At 41.0% G+C, this 21,360-nt stretch overlaps 1 non-coding gene across 1 annotated transcript; it reads right to left on the bottom strand.

The window, feature by feature from the left end:
- Positions 1-20,881: 20,881 nt before the first annotated feature.
- On the bottom strand, positions 20,882-21,014 carry LOC126028752 (small nucleolar RNA SNORA51). Its single transcript, XR_007502468.1, has one exon. It is a non-coding gene; the product is annotated as a small nucleolar RNA SNORA51 (small nucleolar RNA).
- Positions 21,015-21,360: the final 346 nt, after the last annotated feature.

Here is a 21,360-nt window from a genome sequence, read left to right as displayed (position 1 = left end):
TCTCTAGTAAGTTGTGGCAAAGTGGTAACTGTAATATTATACAAACAAGAGTCACACATAAAATTTATTATGTACATGTCTACAGCATATAGTTTGCTTGCTAAAGCTATGTCTTCTCCAGGGTATATAGGATAATCTTTGCTCCCATATATTTAAATAATCATTCAGTGACTTAACCCAGGTATAGTTAGCTAATCTATGACAAAGTAGCTAAGAGCATAAAGTGGAGCAAGGAAAATCTTTTTTCAACAAATTGTGTTGAAGAAACGGGTCAATCACATGTAAATAATGAACTCAGTCTTCTTTCCTATACCATGCACAAAGTCCATTCAAAATGGATTAAAGATCTTCAAATCAGATCCTAATCCATTAATTTATATTGTGGAAAACAGACAGAAGACTCAGACATTGAATCTAAAGGCATCTTCCATCACTCAATGCCATTAGGCAAACAACCAGAAGCAAAGATAAAGCAAATAGTACGTCAAATTAAGGAGTTTTGCACCATGAAAAAACAATTACCAGAATCAAAAGGTATCCCACAGACTGGGAGAATATATTTTCCCACCACCCATTGGACAAGGAGTTACTATCCATGGTATATGGAGCACTGATAAAATTTAACAACAGCAAACAAACCAATCAGATAATAAAAATGGGGAGAAGAGGATAATAGAAACTTCCTCAAAGAAACATAAAGATGGCTAGTAGTTATATGGAAAATATCACTGATCATTAGGGAAATGCAAGTCAAAACAACACATCAAAAAGAATGCAAACAACCATTGTGGGTATAGATGTAGGAAAAAGAACCCTTATCTTTTACTAGTGGGAATGTCGACTAAGTTCAGTCTTTTTGGAAAACCATTTGCCCCCTCCCTCCCTCCCTCCCTCCCTCCCTCCCTCCCTCCCTCCCTCCCTCCTTCCCTCCTTCCCTCTCTCTGTGCTCAAGAGTAACCCAGGTGGTGTTTGGGGGGCATACATGATTCTGGAGATTAAACTAGAGATTATCACATGCAAGGAGAATGCTTTGCCCCTAGACTATTTCTTTTGTTCCCTTACTCTTATTTCTTTGCAGTTATCAATAAAAATCCTAGCTTCCCGCAGTTCCTTTTGGGGTGGGAGTTTGGTCATACCTGGCAGTGCTCAAAAATTGCTCCTAGCACACTCAGGGGATCATATGGGATGCCAGGGATTGAACCTGGGTCTATCCCAGGTCATCTATGTGCTAGGCAAACACCCTACTGCTATGCTATTGCTTCGGCCCCTGCTTCCCACAGTTCTAAATCCCTCATCTTTGTGTCTGTCTCTCAGGAAAAATATAACTCATTGGTCCCAGTTCTTAGGAAAACATACAAATGAGCTCATCCAGGGACAATATTATGCAAAGACCTTAATTTTTCTTTGTCTCAAGGCATTGCCTGCCTTAGAAGTTTTTCATTTTGCTTTCCGTTGTAAAGGGGCTGTTTTCACTCCATTTCAGATAAGGCTCTATCAGCTCTTCTAATATAACCTGTTAATTTCAAAGGACTTTATAAATTGGCTCTAATTCAGTTTCTCAGAATTGGCAAAATCTGTGCCTTGTGAGATAGAAGAGTTCTTTCTTTTTCCTTTAAATTTTGTTGTGTTTTATTTTTTCTCCCCCTAAATATTAGAATGCTATTTTTTCAGGTGCCATGTGGCTCTCTGACAACACACAGGCTGTTTCGTTGTTTTTAATGAACATTATCGCCAGCTGCCCAGCTGTGAGAATTTTTTTGTTTGTAATATCAGGGGAGGTGATGGAGAGCCTGTGGCGAATGTATCTTCTGAACCTCAAAGCCGGAGTTACTGGTACCTTCCTGAATCAAGATCTTCACACCCCAGGACACACCAACTCTTTCCTTGGCTCCAGCATAGAGCTACTGAAGCCTTTTAGTGGTCATGATATATTTTAGGGCCCCTCTTTTGATGTCCCTTCTCCCTTACATGTCCATTCGCATATGACTTGGGGGGGTGTTGATCTCTAGAATGTATTGGCTGCCTGGGAGTTGATATGAACAAAGGCTAAAGAGGCATCATAGGAAATACTCTGAGCACAAAAGTATCTACACAGTCTCAGCTGAGATAGGAGACATGTTCCCGTCACATTCCCTGCTGTGTCTTCACAAATAGAAGCTTACAAGGGTGGTGTGTGTGTGTGTGTGTGTGTGTGTGTGTGTGCGTTTGTGTCTGTGTGTGCGTTTGTGTCTGTGTGTAGGGTGGAAGGAAATGTGCTAACATTTCCCCATTGTGATATTTTTGGTTTATTTTTGGCCACACCCAGTTATGTTCAGGGATTACTCCTGCCTCTGTCATCAGAGGTCACTCTTGGGAATCATATAGGATACTGGAGATCGAACCTGGGTTGATGGTATGCAAGGCAAATTCCCTACCTGCTGTGCTATCTCTCCAGTCCACCCACTATGATTTTTTAAAATCACTTCTTTAGCCTTTCAGAGATTCTCCTAGTCCATTCTTGATAAAGACCTGGAGACTTCAGATAGGTAATCTCTTTCCAAGTTGAATGTCTGCTCACACTGCAAACTTGCTTGACAAGTAGGAAAGAGGATTGTTGAGGTTGATGGGAAGTAATTTAGAATGTAGTGACATCATAGAGATGGCATGTGATGAGCATGGCATAGATCTGAGCTGATCTTGAGTATCTTTGCTAATTTTCTTTTAGATTCAATGGTTAATAGAACTTTCCTTCCTCAGACCATAAACAGAAATCAATTCCAGCTGGAATGTGGATGATGTTTGGGAGATCACACCGTGATGAAACTAGAATCATATAATTTAGAAGAATATTCTGGTATGTTGGTGGCAAACAGTAATTCCTTCAACAAGACACACTCACACCTGTGCCTGGTCAATGTTGTCCAGGTGCAGGAGTTCTACAAGGTTTATTTGTCCAGTCCCAGAATCGGGTCAGGTAAGAACAAGTTCCCAGTTTTATTGGCTCTGGCTTTGCTAGTCTTCTGGCTGTGTTAGAAGTCTTGAGTTTTGTTCTCTTAGCCTTCATCTCAACCTGTACGTTGGCTGTAATGATGCTTTAAAAGTCAAGGCTCTGCAGAGGAGCTGGATATTTTCAAATTAAGAGAAAAAGAAATCGAATAGTTATTAAGAGCCCATCAAGCCAGAGAGTCAGCTAGCTCATATATACCATTACCTTGTTCAACCCTGGAAACCATTGGATGAGGCATATAATTATGCTCACTTTTATGGTTGATAAGACCAGCAATAGGGAAGTTAAATATCCTCCCCAAGGTCACGAAGGTAGCAGCCAGGGCAAACCAGGATTGGATTCAGTTCTCTTCATTCCCTGACTGTGAAGTAGAAAGGGTGGAAGTGATCGGGCTTAGAAAACTTTCAGACAATAAATTTGATCTTTATTGTCTTTTTGTCTGCTGTCCTCTTCCTGCCATGGAGCCACAGAGATCCATGTTTATCCTTTCAAAAGCCATTCAAAAAGTTATTTTCCCATTTAAATGAGAGACAATTTAAAAGAGAGATAAATGTGTGGGTCCCACTTGGATTTTGGATTTCTTTTTTTGAAATGAAATGAACAGGTTTAATTTGGAGGTACTGAGGAAGGGGAAGGAGAAAATAAGGAGAATAGAGTAATGAATGAGTACTCAAGAGAGAGTGCAGGCTTCTCCAAATGTGGAGAGCATCTAATATACAACCCAGCATGGCAGTAGGAAAGTGTACATCTCAGGAGGGAGATGTGGGCCACATGTGCTTGGGAACTATGGACCCAGGCAATACATGTGTGCCAGATTCTAAATTTTTATGCTGAATAATTTTGCATGGCAAGTCCACCTACAGAACTATGGGTGTTTTCTATATGACATTTGAGAATAGTGATCAAGCTTCCTCACAAACATAGAGAAGAGAGGCTGGAGTGATAGCACGATGGGTAGGCAGTTTGCCTTGCACATGGCCAGTCTGGGTTTGATTCCTGGCATCCCCTGTGGTCCACTCAAGCCTGCCAGAAAAAAATTTCTGAGCACAGAACCAGGAGTAACCCCTGAGAGCACCAGGTATGGCCCCAAACAGAAAACACACACACAATAAGAGACTATGAAATAGTATTTGAGTTAGGAGGCATGCATAGTATACATCTGACTTGAATTTTATTCTCAACATCACTTGGGCTCCTGAGCAAGGCCAAGTGCACCAGTTGAGGCTCCCAAGCACTTAACTTTGGGTGTTGCCATAGGGATTCACAGCACCAATGGGATTTCTTAGCACCATAGGACACAAACAGCATCTCATTTTCAGGACCTTGTGCTGAACCAACACCCAGTTGGTTGAAAATCACTGGTACCACATCCAATCTCATGAGCACAGTTTTGGAAGTCAAAGATTTCTACTCCCTGCTTCCCAAAGAAACAGTTAAATTTTTTATTTTATCAGGTTCATAGAATTCTAATAAGATGAGAGAATAGTATACTATTTGTGATATATTGTTAAAGGAAATGCTTCTTTGTCCTCCCCCCCCCCCCAAATAAAACCCAGTTCAGAAGTCAAGAGGATACTATTGGTCATTTATTTATCCTACTATTTGGCTCAAAATATCATGATTTTTGCCTTTATTATTGCTAAAATTTTTTCAGAACTTCATTAATGAATAACTATATAATAGTATTGTAAACCCATCCATGAAGATTTTAGTAAATAACTGTGTAACATTATCATGTGTTTTTAATTTGGGTGTTTAGCTGAAAGTCAAGAATAAACAATGTTCCTTAAGGTTGATGAAATGGTAGAGCAGAGTAAGGTTATATACTTTTGATTCTTGTATATCATGATTAAGGGCACTGACCCTGGGCAGTTGAAAATCCAGGTATAAGTCATATGTATAAATTTATGTGACTACTAATAATCTCTTATTGATCGAAGTCCAAATGATATCATAAAATTGGCTGTTTTCTATATGTATTATATACTGTTTTTTTTACAGTTTAGTATGGCAGAGGAAAGCAAATATTTAAAAACATTAGAAGTAGGAGAAGATATGTTTATAGTCATGTAATGTACTTAGTGCTTCCAAAAGTTGACATCATCTGCTTATAAGGAAATTCCAATATAAGTTGATTCTCAGCATTTGAGTCCTATAATGCTCAAAGATGAGTTCAGGTTCCAGAAATATCTATTTTGAAGTTGGGGATCCAGCCAGGGAGGGACTGGTTGAATGGAAGGAGAGTGGAAATTTGTCGGCTCTGCTCTTTCAACTTTGGTTTGCAGCAAAGGATCAACCAAGATCTTGCCTGTGAAGGATGAAAGCTCACAAGGCACAAAGTGGCCACACAAGATGGTTTTGGGTTGATCTAGCACTTTCTGGCTGCCAGATCTAAGAGGAAAAGATGTTTAGTTTAGAGAGAGGATGAACTGACTAGCTTTAGTTCACAGCTGGGAACCGAGGAGAGTTCTAAAGTGAGTAACCTGTTGGTTTAGAGAACCTATCCATGACAAGGACTCTGTTTGCTGATTGGATTTTACAGTTTAAGACTCACATAAGAAATGGTCTTAGAATCTGGTTAGAGTTAGGAAATTATTACTTTTGGTTATGCTAAAAATCACTTGTATTAAATTAGTAACAACACACCAGATCTCTGTGAGGGAACAAAATAGGGTTTGAAATTCATTCATCATTGGTTACCTTGGATTACTTATCTTGGTTTTTGGCTTTCTCCATAATGACATTGGGGTAAGAGTATTGTACTTTTAGGATTGTTTCCAAGAAAAAAAAAACAAACAAGACACAAAAATAAAAAAACCTGAGCTTAGTGCCTGAAACTTTATTATGCAATCAATAAACCATTTTGTGCAAATGAATATTACATCGTTTCTTGGTTCTACACATCAAGGTAGTTATATTTACCACTGAGTTCTTTTCCCCTGTTGGCACTAGTCTTTCTCACAAATATAGTAGTTACAGATGTAGAGTTCAGGCCAATTTCTTGATAACTTATTTTGCAAACGCAAGACCTTTGAGTTAGAGCAAATTCATTGCTCACAGCTGCAAATTCACATTAAGGTTTATGCAAAACCCCTTTGCTCATTCATCTTAAAATACCAGAGAGGCTGATGTTGGGTAACAATAGCACCACTAGGAGACTCTGACAAAGTTTTGTAACCCCCAAACAAGTAGGACTTTAGGCAGCCTTTTTTTTTTCCAACCTCAATTAAACAGCTGAAGCCACCAGAATTCAGCCAGAATCACAAGAATAATTGAAACTTATATTCACATCACACAAAAAATGGTGATTTAAACATAAAATATTGGAAGATACTTAAAGATAATTCAAAGATATGGAGCATAGGGTCCAATATCAAAACTCAATTTCATGAGGAACAAATAAAGTGAGAATTCATGGTAGGCAGGTTAGGGAAATGCCCACAGTCCCATTCCACTTAGCTCCTGTTTCCCTGGCAAAGAGGTGAGGTCTGAAAGGCAATAGGGGTTACTCAGCTTTATCCTCCATGGGACCAGCTCAGGACCAGGTCAAGGTAGTTTTCTAGAAAGTCAATGTTAACATTTCAACCAATTTATCTCTTCACTTTATACCACCCTTCTGGCTTCTAATGTTTGCAGCCAACACTAAAGATCCCTACTTTATTTTTTTGAAGTGTCATTTTATTATTTTGCAAAATCACAGCAATAACCTTGAAGATTATGATGACAAAGAATGGAAAAGGCTATGTGAAAGGAAGTTATTTCCAGACAATTGGGATAGCCCATCGAAGGAAAAGTAGAAAATCAAGCAGGGAACAGTAGACAGGGTGAGAGTCTAGATGTCCAGAGGGAGGGAGAGATGGAGGGAGGGAGAGACAGACAGAGAGACAGACAAGACTCCACTCTGGGAACTAAAATGCAGATAAGATTCACCTCCATTTCCACATCATGTCATTACTCTTGAGCCTCAAGTTCTGATATAGGAGTTGGATTGCTCTGAATCTCCAGTGGGTACACAAGCATCAGGACTCCACCCCAAGGCACGGATATTTTTGCAAAGAAAAAAATAGAGTGTTCAACTTAAAGCCTGTTGGAAGTATTCTGGGAAGGCAAACCCTGTCTTTACAAGTCCCATCACGCTGGCAGGTAATGATTTTACCTAGAGTAAAACTTTCTCAGCAAAGCAGTTGCTAATGGTGAGTGAAGTATAACATCAGCTAATTATCTGACTGACACCTCATTCCTAGGAGAGCTAAGCAATGACAGGTCACTTGGGCAGAGATGATCTTACACAGAGGAAATCAGAGGATGCAAGCAGGAAGGGAAGAAGGAAAAAGAAGAGGTTCTTGGATTTGATCACGGCCGCCATAACCCCATAAGGATCAGAGAGGACCTACAGCCTTTTTGTTTTATCTAGGTGCCAATTTCAGGTCATTCTCTTTCCTGCTAAAAGGTGAACATGGATACAGATTTTATCTCTGGAGAGAAATAAACTTCCTTCAAGGCTGCCCCTGCTTCACAGAAATGGAATATTATTGCAGCAAGGTATTTTAAATTTTCTAGCAAGGCCCCTGAGAAGTAACAGGTGAACTTAATTTCATAATATACTTCTTTAATTCACATCTAAAATATTCTAAGTTTAATATTTAATGCAAATTCTGAATGGTATATAACCCATACCGTTCAATATTTACAATTTAATGTCTCTTTTATATCTAAGACACATCATCTTGGCTTAGATCTAGTTAGTGGCTACCAGATTGGACAACAGAAGCTTAGAAATGTTGTCTTCTTGTTTTACTTTGAAATATGGATTATCCAATTGTCCAAAGGTATCTAGGCTGGGTATCAAGATGGGATGCTTTAGTTTGCTTTCATTGTAAGCAAAATGCAGCTCTATTTCCTTTTTTTTGGGTGCTATCTCCCTTTATTATACTTCTTTTTTTATTTAAACAATTTTATTACATACATGATTGTGTTTGGGTTTCAGTCATGTAAAGAACACCACCCATCACCAGTGCAACATTCCCATCACCAATGTCCCAAATCTCCCTCCTCCCCACCCAACCGCCGCCTGTACTCTAGACAGACTTTCTATTTCCCTCGTACATTCTCATTATTAGGATAGTTCAAAACGTAGTTATTTCTCTAAGTAAACTCATCCCTGTTTGTGGTGAGCTTCATGAAGTGAGCTGTAACTTCCAGCTCTTTTCTCTTTTGTGTCTGAAAGTTATTATTGCAAGAATGTCTTTCATTTTTCCTAAAACCTATAGATGAGTGACACCATTCTGCATCTTTCTCTCTCTGACTTATTTCACTCAGCATGATAGATTCCATGTACATCCATGTATAGGAAAATTTCATGACTTCATCTCTCCTGAAAGGACCAATCTAATGTGGTTAATTTGTGCTTTTAATTCACAGTTGGAGGTGTTCTCTGAACTGAGTTCTGTGGCTCTTCAATAATGCTGATGTGGAGACATGAGAAGAATAGGAGGGCAGATGTGACCATCATATGCTCAAAGGTTGCATTTGGAAAGTTTGCAGACCTGGGAACTAAGACTTATTGTTGTGTGGCCTTGAGTTATGGCCTCATCAGAGCCAACTGATCTAAAGAAGGCTGATTTCTCCTACTCTCATACCATGTAACTCAACACTCCCTAAAAATGGTCAAAGGGCAGCCTTCTGCTCAGTGAGGGTGAGGGAGAGGGAATTTATCAGAGGTCGAAGGATGCTTTTGCTCCATCTGCTCTGTGCAAACCAATCACTGATATCACCTCTTGAAAAATGACCAGATGTAATTAATGACAAAGTATATGTGATGTGCATGTTTACAAGCATCATTCTCTTGACAACAGAGAAACCAGGTAGGATTTCTTCCCTGTGGCCATCTGAGGTAGAGCCTTAGAAGATTGAGATGGTGAATAAACCAACAAAAAAATCCAGGATAAGAACCAGAATGGTGGATTTTGGATACGGAAACATGTGATTATTTCTTGGGAAACAGAAGTCAATGGTTTCTCCCATTGGGAGGGAAGACATACCTAGTGAGAGAGCAGCCAAGTACAAACATTCACTCATGAGGTGCATGGTCTCATTCTCCTCCAGCTCTCCCATTATCACACCTAGACAATCAACAACTCTTCCCAAAGCCCACTGGGATCTACATCCTGGTTGTTGAACCTCAAATGGGACTCTAACAGAGATGAAAAGAAAAAACAAAGGTGCCTGCACACCTTATCTAAGGACATACACATATGTTTATAGGTTGTTAATTATCTTCTTCCAGCTCTCTTCTGTCAGAGGAATGACTCCTTTTGTCCAAGCCTTGGGTGGAAGGAGCCATGCCTGACTATTCTTGGGGAAAATTCCTAGCCCTGTATTTATGGGTCAGTCTAAGTGGGACTCAGGGGAACATATAGGGTACAGAAGATCCAATCCATGTTGGTTGCATGCAAGGCAAGTGTCCTACCCACTATCTTATATGTCTGGCCCACTCCACTACTCAATGGCAAGTCTACTCAAACAGTTCTCAAAGTGTGGTTCCAGAAACACTGGAGATAGTAAAGTTAATTCATGGTATTTTTGCAGCCTCCCCACATTTAACTGAATCTTCATAAGACTGGATGAGGTTTCTATACTTCCCCCAAAAAGGACAATGTAGCCTATTGCATGTGAAAAAAAATGAAAATTCAGTCATTCTATAAAGAAAAATATAGGAATAGATTAGGAAAATTTGAAATGATGACTTTGTTATTAAATGTGTTATTTTGCTAAAATTATATTATTTACCATAATATGCACTGGATGGGGGCACTGAGGTATTTACATTACAATGGATAGGAAGTATTGGGACCACATCTGGCAGTGCTCTAAGGTTACTCTTGGCTAGATGCAAGGCAAGCACCTTAATCCCTAGAGTTTAGCCACTGTAATAGATTTTTTTTTTTGTTTCGAGGTCATGCCCAGCAGTGCTCAGGGTTTAATCCTAGTTCTGTGCTCAGAATTGTTCCTGGCAGGGACACAGGGACCACATGAGATGCAAGGGAATAGAATCTGGGTTAGCTGCATGCAAGGCAGATCCTCTCCTTACTGTACTATTTATCCTGCCCTATAATGGATATATTTTGGGGCCTTGGGCCTATCCGGGGGTGCTCAAGGGTTACTCCTGACTCTGTGCTCAGAAATCACGCTTGGCAAGCTCAAGGGACCAGATAGGATGCTGGGGGTTGAACCCAGACTAGCATCATGCAAGGCAAATGTCCTGCCTTGCCTGCTATGCTATCACTCTAGCCCCTATATTAAATATAAATTTTCATATCCAAAATCCATCATTGTTGTTTTTTTTCCTGGAGATTTTGTTGGTTTATTCACCATCTCAATCTTCTAAGGCTCTGCCTCAGATGGCCACAGGGAAGAAAAATCGGGGAGTTTTCAGCCTGCGAACTTTCTAGTAATGGTGGCTCTGTAGTTTTTTTTCTCCCTGACTTAAAAAATAAAATGTACTGCCTACAAATATAGAAGATGACAGAAGTGTGCGCCTAGATAATTATATGAATTTAGCTCCCTGTTTGTCTAGGGAAATCAGCTTGGTTTCAGAGAAGATGAGGAAAAATTGCTTTCCCAGAGTGCGTTTCTCTGGTGAGCCCTGTCTGATTGTTGACAGTGAGCTTGACCAATTTCTGTCTCCCAGGAACGTGGTGCTTACATTGGATTCTCTCTCAGTATTCCTGCTGAAGTATTGATTGTTCTGTCCCAAGTAGAGGAACAGATAAACCCACCTGAACAATTCTACTTTGGCTCTAGAAGGAGCAACTAATCTGCCTTTCACATCTGGTTGTAAATGGCACCATGTTCAAGGACCCATTTCCTACCCAGAGCAATGGGAGAGAGGATATCTTACCCTTGAGGTGTAGACCACACCACTAGGTCATACCCCAAGAAAGAGTGTGCCTTATAAAAGCACCCCATTCACACTAGTCCTTCTCTTCATTATCACCCCACCAACATTATCAATATCATCATTTTGCTATGTGTTGAGATGATGCCTGCCCCATATCTCATGAAAGCATTCTTGTTTTATCCTTGGAAGGCCTGATGATTGAACGAGGTGAGCACTGCAACTTCCTGTTGTGGATATGAATGAGACAAGGAAAGAATCTAGGGATAAGATTATGATGTTGTCATTTCAAGTAGGAAGCAGCGGGTTGGTTGCTTTTAGGTGCTGTGCTTCAGTACTTCCACACTGGCTGATCTTAGTGGCTATGTGAGGAGAGAGTGAGTGAGAACGGGGAGGGAGAGCGAGCGAGAGATAGTACAGGGTGGGGGAAAGGCATTTGCCTTGCACACATCCAACACGGGTTCTAACTCTGGAATCCCATATGGTTCTTTGAGCATGCCAGGAATAATTGAGCACAGAGCCAGGAGTAACTCCTGAGTGCCACCAAATGTGATCCAAAAACAACAAAAAATGTTAAAGAACAAAAAGAAGTGTCAGAGGGTTGTATAGTGCATAAAACATTTGCCTTGCGTGAGCCTGACCTGCATCCCATATGATCCACAAACACTGTCAGGAAAGATCCTTGATAACAGAGACAAGAGTAAGCCCTGATGGATGGACGCTGGAGGCCACATTGGGGTAAGAAGACTTGCTCTTGACCCGCACACTCACGGCTGGAATTCCCGTAGCAGCTTTTGCTTTGGCGAGTCCCGGGAGGGGCGGACGGGTCCACGGGCGGGTTGGGGTGGGATTAGGCACCAGGCGATTAGGGCACCGCATGTCTCGTGGGTTGGGGGGTGTCCTGAGACGGAAGGACGTCACAGTCCCTTTGGTTTGTTGGGTTCTGTTGCCCCTGGTACCTGGTTGGCTGCTGGCAAGTGAGGCAGGGGAGCAGATCCCTGCCTGGCTGTTTCTTGAGAGTCAGTCCAGGCCTCTGGCAGCATGCTCTCTTTCGGGTATCTCCCAGCACCCCAGAGGGACTCCCCGGCTTTCAGCCTGTCTGGAGCACAGAGGTAGGAGTCAGCCTTGCCCTGAACACAATCAGGACTGCCCAGTCCCAGCCCGCCCTCAAGGACCCACAGTTTGTTTATAGGCCCACCAGGCAAGGGCTTCACCTCCTGTCTCTTCACTCCTCACACAAAGCCTGCTTTTGCAACTTCAGCCCTCAGAGGCCACTGCAGGCAAGCCGAAAACTCTGGTGGCACTGGAAGGTGGTGGAAAGCCCTTGGTTCCAGGAGCATTTCAGAACTAAGTCATTCAGGGCAGCACTTCCCTACTCCCCACTAAGAAACTGCTCTCCAAAACAGCCTTTGTCCAACAGTCCCCTTTACTTGGGGCTAAGATGCTCCAGAATGAGACCGAAATTGCCCTTTTCCTAGCTGTTCCCACAAGCCTCCATCTCTCTGTGGGACTCTGCCTTTCACTACTCATCTTTTGATGTGTTTGGGAGTGGGACACACCCAGTGGTGCCCTGAGGTTCCTCCCCAGAGTGACTCTGCGATCAGCAATCACTCCTGGCAGGTTCGGAGGACCTGATGGGTTGTCGGGGATCGAACCCTGCTAGCGGCCATGTAAGGCCCTACCACTATGCTATGGTTCCAGCCCACTGATGCACACCTTTACATTCTCTAGGGACTCGATCAGTAGTACAGGCATGAGGATGACCAGGCACTGTCCCTGAGCACTGAGCCAGGAGTAGCCCTACAGGCCCCTGAGTGTGACCCAGAACCCCCAAACAAACCCAACCCTCCACCCTGCCCCCCGAACGCCAAACAGCCAAGGTGAGGAACTCTAACCTAGTCAACTCAACTAGCCAAAAAACTGCTGAATCTCCTCAGACCCCCACCCCCCATCACTCACTTGCCTATGTGTTCTTTGTTTTGGTTTGCCATGATCTCTACCATTTGTAAATTTTTCTATCTTGATTTACTTATATTTAGTTTTGGGGGCCACACCTGGGAGCAAAATAAAAAAAAAAGAGTAAGCCCTGAGCACTGCTGGATGTGTCCTCCCCCAAACAAACAAACTAACTAACTAACAATGGAGACTCTTGTTTCTTTTTGAATACCCAGAAGCTTTGACATTTGTGATCAAATTTTTAAATAAAACCAAAAGCCTCCCCCAGGTCATTTGGAAGATGAAAAACTAATGAGAAATGGCAGGATCCCTTTGGCAAGCTTTCAGGCAGAGAGAATATCTGTGGGAGCAATGAATGGCTGTATTTTGGAGTTAGGGGACACCCTCAAATCAGCCTCTCTCTTCCATTGACTACTAATTCTGGTGGGGGCAGGAGTTGTTCTCTAGAAGGCACTTTTCCAAATTCTGCATCTGGCCTGGCGCTAACTCTTGGTGAGCACAAGGCCCAAGTGCTCTAGCCTGCCAGGACATGGGATAATAATACCCTTCTGCCCTCAGAAAAACAATTCACTGTATGGAGTGAAAAATGAGACAGAGCAGCAACATGCATTTGACACCAGCAGTCAAGTCTGGGGTTTCATTTGTTGCAATTAGACATATTGCTAGTCACTGTAATCTTAAGTAATATCCCGGAGGTGCTCAGGGCTTACTTCTGGCTCTGCATTCAGGCATCACTCCTGGCAGGCTCAGGAGTCCATATAGAATACTGGGGATTGACCTTTGGTTCAGGTGTAGACATGACACGTGCTCTATGTCTTTATTATTTTTCCAGTTTCATCTTTACATGATTTCTAATGTGAAACTTTCTCTTTTAGATGGTAGGAGAAATTTTGGCTCTCACTTTGCATTGGTGAGGAAGTTGTTTTTACAGAGCTGACAGGTTAGGAAGGAAGAAGAACTGAGTCATCTTTGTTTGATTTATTTCCCAAGCCCATTAGGACAAGGTGTCCCTCACAATTCAAGTTCATCTGAAATTCCTGCCTTTCAGATAAAGGACAATTTGGACAAATAAGTGCTCATTAAAATTTATTCAGAGGGAATATTTCCCATTAAGGCATTTCATTATTTAAGGAGAAAATAGATGTCTATGCAGGAAGACATAATACACACACCAATATGGCATTTCAGATAAATTACATTTGGGTAAAGAGGAGCGTGTTTGGCTTTGGAAGGCCGATGGATTCTAGGAGGGACTATCACCACATAATTATAAACCAGGTTGCAAACATTGCTTAAAAAATGAACCCCAAACAAACAAAACAGAAACAAAAAACTCTTCTTAAATCCCAAGATAGCCACAAAAAGCCAGTAAAAATTATTTCATATGAAGAAAAATTGATTTTCATGCAATTATTATTATTATTTTTCCATTTTAAAGGCTTTGATGCTGGTGGAACTGAAATTTAGGGTCTACCACTGCTAGAGAAGGCCTGTGTGTCTATTGTGTCTGTAGGTGGCCAAAGGGTTATTTTAATAAGCAGGAGAGAAGTCAATGGACACCCCAAAGAGTAGAGACCTGTCCTGAAGGCAGCAGATTTTTTTAATTTTTAATTATTTACTTAAAGCTAGTTATTTATAACATCAGAGTTTTTATAAAATGGTTACAATCGTATTACAATACTGATGGTATTGGGGTACAAAATTAATGTATTCTTCCACCTTCAAAGTGCCCAGGACCTTCGACATTGTTCCCGTGTTGCCTCTGGGCCCATCTTCCTTTCTCCCACACCTCTTCTCACTGCTTGGTAATCATTTAGTGAGCCAAGAAAAGAGGCAAAGTGTTTGTCATTGTTCAGTATGGTCTATTCTCTTGATTTGTCCCCCTCTATTCCATAAATAAGTGAGACCAACCATTATTGATCCTTCTCTTTATGATTTATTTTGCTTAACAATGATACCTCTTGTTCCATCCACTCTAATGATTTCATCTTTTCATTTAGCTGCATAGTATTCCATTGTGTCTTATATATACACTTCTTTATCTATTTACCTGTTTGTTATACATATGAGTTGTTTCTAATTCTTGACTATTGTTCTAAGCAATGAAATTCGCATAGGTATACCTACATATTTTCTAAATAGTATTATTTTGTGTTGGAGGTAGATGCCAGGAAGTGGAATCACTGGTTTAGATGGGAGGTCTATTTACTACTCTTAGGGGAATTTCCATACTGTTTTCCATAGAAACAGAACTCATTCTACCTACAGTGAATGAAGATTCATTTTCACCACATCCCCATCAATATTGATTGTTTTCAATCTTTTTGTTATATGCCATTCTCACTAGTGTGTGATAAAATCATTTTTAAAAAAATTATTTCCCTGATAAGTGATTAGGAACACCTCCCATCATATTTTTTAATGTAAAAAGAGTAAAAATTAGGCCAGATTTGGCATCCAGGCTGCAAGTGCTACCAGGGCGTTTCAGTCCACTCACACCCTACTTCAAGGCCTTTTGCCCAGCAAATACCTCAGGCAACTTGGTTTGTCTCCACCATACCCTCCAGTGTTCCCAGTGGCCTCCTTTCTGTCTCACCTCCTTCCTCAAGTGACATTTTTACCAGTAACCTGATTATACTTCTATCTTCCTTTTGGTCCCCCAGCTCATAAAACGCAGCTCATAACCCTCACATTTTTTTTTTTTTTTTTGGTTTTTGGGCCACACCCGGTGATGCTCAGGGGTTACTCCTGGCTATGCGCTCAGAAGTCGCTCCTGGCTTGGGGGACCATATGGGACGCCGGGGGATCGAACCGAGGTCCGTCCTAGGTTAGCGCAGGCAAGGCAGGCACCTTACCTCCAGCGCCACCGCCCGGCCCCATAACCCTCACATTTACCCCCTGGGTACATGTAGGCTCCTTATCTAGCTCACAAGAACAACTACAGCAATTTTTTTTCTTTAATTAATTAGTTTTGATCTGAGTCCAGAGTTGGCAATTTTCAGGTGTTATTACTCTTGGCTCTATGTTCAAGATTTACTCCTGGTGGTGTTTAGGAGACCATATGGAATGCCAAGGATAAATCTCGGGTTGGCCACATACAAGGCAAGTGCCTTACCAACTGCACTATTGTTCTGACTTATCTAGTTCTTTTCTTATTTCTACGCCCTGTGGCCCTACCTTCTTCAGCCTGAGTGAGGAGGAGCTGGGCATAGAAACTATGTGATTACCCATAGTTTTAGGACCAGGGCAGGGAAGTCCATCAACTTCCCTAAGTCTCCATTTTATCACCTATGAAATAAGCATAAATAGAACCTTGCTGGGAAAATTTGGAGATGAACCAAAATAAGGTAGGAAAAAAGCCAAGCTAGTTTTGGGGGACTTAGCCATCGTGAGTTAGGGGATATTTTTAGGGAATTTCTACTTCAAATACCTGCTATTCTATGGGCATCTCTCACACTTCAGTCTTCTGTCTAAAATGCAGTGGGCAGTGAGTTCATGACCACAGTGGGGACACTATTTAGACTTACTTTTTCTTTACTCTGTGTGATATTAAATGCTCAGTTTCTGCTGGACTCCTTGTTATATATGATCCACGTTCATTTACATTTCCTTGGTGGGTTACCTGCCATGGTTTAGAACTTTTGAATGATAGAGGCCATATTGAATGTTCACCTCATGAAAATAAGCATTTGGCAAAAGGCTTCTGAGGGATTTCAGCCTTCTGTCATTTAGCACATATTAGGAGCAAGCTTTATAGATGCCATTTATGGATGGATGTCCAACATGATTAGGATATGAACTGTGTGTTTACCCTGCCAAATAGACACTTGCTAATAAGTTCAAAATTAATGTATTGGAATCATCATGCTATTTCACAAGTTAACTGCAAACTAACTTGAACTTTAACAAGAGGAAAAAAAAATCTATGTTGGAGAGACCTACAGAGTAAAAAGGCTTGCAATTCCAAATGATCAGTACATTCCTTTTTTCTTGTCTACTTTGTTTTTCAAGAGCACAGAGGGTCTATATTTTTGAGGTCACACAAACAATGCTCAGGTACCTCTCCTGGTCTTGTGATCTGGGTTTATTTCCCCAGGGGTGCATAGGAAACATACCATACTAGGAAGAGAACTAGAATTGACCAAAGGCAAGGCAAGCACTGTAACCCTATGCTGTCTTGTTAGCTCTCTACTTTATATAAATTATAAAAATTTGTAAAAAATATTAAAAGAGGGGCTTCAGCGATAGTACAATGGTAGGGCATTTGCCTGGCATGCAGCTGGCCTGGGATAGACCTGAGTTCCATCCCTGGCATTCCACATAGACCACTAAGCCTGCCGGGAGCTATTTCTGAGAGCAGAGTCAGGAATAACCCCTGAGCACTGCCAGGTGTGGCCCAAAAACCAAAAAGAAAACAAAAATAATAAGAGCCAGGAGCAATAACACGGTGGTTGGGGTACTTGTCTTGCACACACCAACCTAAGTTTGAGCCCTGACACCACATATGGCACCTTAAGCACAACCAAGAGTGATTCTTGAGTGCAGACAGGAATAAGCCCTGTACACTGCTGAGTGTGGGCCCAAATAAGCAAAGAATAATGATCAAAGAGATGCTTAGTACACATATATATCCTGCATGAATTGTAGAAACCCAGGAAATCTGAGTAACTCACCATCTCTTAAGTCACCTACTACCTTATATATCTTTCACTGAAGACAGAATTATTAACAGGAAATCAACAAAAAGGGGCACAGGATTAAAGGCAGAATGGTTAACTGTACAGCATTTAAAAATATTTATAGTGGAGCTGTAGCTGTAGCTCATTGATAGGGCGCTTGCCTTGCACGTGGCTGATCCAGGACAGACCTCTGTTCAATCCCCAGTTCGAGCCTCAGAGTCCCATATGGTCCCCCAAGCCAGGAGCAATTTTTGAGCATGTATCCAGGAGTAACCCCTGAGCATTAACCATAAAAACCAAAAAAAATTTTTTTTATTGTGTTTACTTAAGTAGTTCTGGTTTCTATGGGAAACTAACTTGAGAGCAAGATTTAGATAGAAACTTTTCAGAAAGCCAAAAAAGAAAGAAGAGAAAGAAAGAATGAAAGAAAGAAAGAGAGAGAGAGAGAGAAAGAAAGAAAGAAAGAAAGAAAGAAAGAAAGAAAGAAAGAAAGAAAGAAAGAAAGAAAGAAAGAAGAGAAAGAAAGAATGAAAGAAAGAAAGAGAGAAAAAGAAAAAAAGAAAGAAAGAAAGAAAGAAGGAAGGAAGGAAGGAAGGAAGGAAGGAAAGAAGGAAGAAAGAAAGAAAGAAAGAAAGAAAGAAAGAAAGAAAGAAAGAAGGAAGGAAGGAAGGAAGGAAGGAAGGAAGGAAAGAAGGAAGGAAGGAGGAAGGAAGGAAGAAGAAGAAAGAAAGAAGGGAGGAAGGAGGACGGAAGGAAGGAAGAAGAAAGAAAGAAAAAAAGAAAGAAAGAAGAGAAAGAAAGAAAGAAGAGAAAGAAAGAGAAAGAGTACTCCTCTAGCCTGGGGAGTGCTGGGAGGCTTGGCAGGCCCCCAGCCGTCCTTGTCTTTTTCCCCTGACTCCAGGCCTTCCCTGGGTGCCAGCTAGGATGGCCAGAAGTGGGTTCAGGTGGACTCTTAGTGGTCCTCAGGTTCCCCCCTCCCTCTGTACTCCAGCGGGGAGGTGCATGGGGAGGAGGGCGGGCAGACATCTGGCTTCCGATTTCATCCTTGATTCTGGAGACCAGCTCTTGCCAGGTATAGGGTTTCTCTCCCCTGAACTTTAGTCTTTCTCTGGGCAACGGTCTAGGTGGACTCTATAGGGGTCAACAGGTTTTCCCCCTATCTCTCCCTACACTAATGGGAATGTGCTCTGGGAGGAGGGCAGGCTGTTCTAGCACTAGTTTATATTGGGACAGTCAGTGGAAATTTTTTCTCTTTGTTTTCATATTGATAGTATTGTGTGCATATATTCTATATATCCATAATATCCATCTTGTATTGGGACCTTGATACTGCCCTACAAAGCTCATTTCTAATATTTTACTGCCTCAGTCCCAACCCTTACTTCCCCCCATCCTCCCATGTAGGTGCAGCTAATGACATGAAGCTCACCACATAGAATGATAAGTGCAGTTAGAGAAATAACTACACTGAAAACTATCATAACAATGTGAATGAATGAGGGAAAAAGAAAGCCTGTCTTGAGTACAGGTGTGGGTGGGGTGGGGAGTAGGTAGATCTGGGAAATTGGTGGTGGGAATCCTGCACTGGTGAAGGGGGGTGTTCTTTACATGACTGTAATCATACAACTACAATTATATTTGTAATCACAGTGTTTAAATAAAGATAATTAAAAAAAAGAAAGATAGAGAGAAAGAGAGAAAAAAGAGAAAGAAAGAAAGGAAGAAAAGAAAGAAAGAAAGAAAGAAAAAGAAAGAAAGAGAAAGAAAGAAAGAAAGAAAGAAAGAAAGAAAGAAAGAGAAAGAAAGAAAGAAAGAAAGAAAGAAAGAAAGAAAGAAAGAAAGAAAGAAAGAAAGAAAGAAAGAAAGAAAGAGAAAGAGAAAGAAAAAGGCCAAGGAAGTAAATTAAGAGATTTTGCTTTCACCCAGTACAATGCTGGAAAGTGTGAAGCTCTAGTTTCTACCTTCTAGGCTTTGCATTTATGTTACCCCTCCTATCACAAAGGTTTCAGTTTTGAATTTTGGGTGAAGTTCACACCCAACTGACCTCAGGACTTACTCCTAGCTGTGTGCTCAGGAATCACTTCTAGCCTTGCTTGGAGAACCATATGAAGTACCAGGGATTGAACCAGGGTCATCTGAGTGTAAGGCAAGAACCTCACTCTCTGTATTCTTTCCAGTCCATCAATTTTGCACTCTTATTTGAGTCAAGTGTAGGGTAATTTGTGGGACACTTTAGGATCTGTTTTGAAGAAATATTTTTTTGTCATGGATCTAAGAAATGATTGGGGTTTTGATCATCTTATGATACCTGTATATCGTCAGATATCAACTCTTCTTTCTCTTTTTGGGGGGGTGCTGGGAGGACACACCTAGTAGTGCTTAGGGTTTACTTCTGGTTCTGTATTTAGGGATCACTTCTGTTGGGCTCAGGAAACCATATGAGATGCCAAGGATCAAACCCAGGTTAGCTACATGCAAGGCAAGCGCTCTGCTCACTGCTCACTGCTCACACTGGCTCCTCAACTCTACAATGCATTGTTAAAATTTTAAGTTTTAGAACTCTGGTTGAGTTTTCTTCTTATATGCTCAATACATTGAATGTTATTTTGTTCTTGTGCATATGTTATTTTTAATTCATCTCCAGAAAATGACATTCAACCTTTGTTAATGTTTAATTTTGAACAGTTTGTCTCAAAGTAAATGAAGACATGATGAGGGATTAATATAACAGGTGAGTGTACATTTTAATCCATAATGAACTTATTTCTCCTAAATTCTTTTTGGGCCATAACTAGAATGTTCAGAGATCACTCCTGTCTCTGCACTCAGGAATCACTCCTGGCAGTGTGGGGGACTATATATGATGATGGAAATTGAACCTGGGTAGGCTGTGTGTAAGGCAAATGTCCTACCTTCTGTGCTATCATTCACGTTCCAAAGTCCTGATACTTTCAAAGAATACTTTTTAGTTTTATGGCTATGTGGTTGCAAACAAAATCCAGATTTGTGTATTTTCTGTAAATACTTATAGAGAAAGTATAATGAGAGTAATTAAGTAGTGGTCAAATTACAAGGAGCTGTAGAGATAGCACAGCGGTGTTTGCCTTGCAAACAGCCAACCCAGGACCTAAGATGGTTGGTTCGAATCCCGGCATCCCATATGGTTCCCCAAGCCTGCCAGGAGCTATTTCTGAGCAGATAGCCAGGAGTAACCCCTGAGCACCGCTGGGTGTGGCCCAAAAACAAAAAAAAAAATCAAAACAAAACAAATTACATTTGTCGTTCTTCCTCTCTCTCCAGTAATGTAAGTTTCAAAATAATTTTACTATTGTTTTTCTTTTTCTCTTTTCTTTTCTTTTCTTTTTTTGTCTTCCAATTCACAATACAGACCAGGCAAAGGACCTGTGTTGAGGTGTATATGGGGTGCATTTACTGTACCTCCTCTTCCTATACAGTCAGTGTAAAGAACACAGCCTGTGGTAAGAATTGGGAGGCCTTATCTTTTCTTTTCTTTTTTTGACTTTTTAATATATACATTTTAAATATATTTTTAATATATACATTTTGTATATACATATATAAAATCCTTCACCAGTGCAACATTCCCATGACCAATATATCCCAGTGTCCTCCTTTCCCACCCCACACCAGCCTGTACTCTAGACAGGCTTTCTACTTCCCTCATTCAGTCACATGTTGTTATGATAGTTCTCAGTGTAATTATTTCTGTGACTGCGCTAAACGATCCCTGTGGTGAGCTTCATGTCGGGAGCTGGACCCTCCAGTCCTCCTCTATTTAGTCTCTGAGAATCATTACACAAATGTTATTTATTTTTCTCAAA

Source organism: Suncus etruscus, chromosome 14, assembly GCF_024139225.1.
Source record: "Suncus etruscus isolate mSunEtr1 chromosome 14, mSunEtr1.pri.cur, whole genome shotgun sequence".
NCBI lineage: Eukaryota > Metazoa > Chordata > Mammalia > Eulipotyphla > Soricidae > Suncus > Suncus etruscus.
Note: the sequence above shows the minus strand (reverse complement) of the source record. Positions and strands in the feature narration are given on the sequence as shown.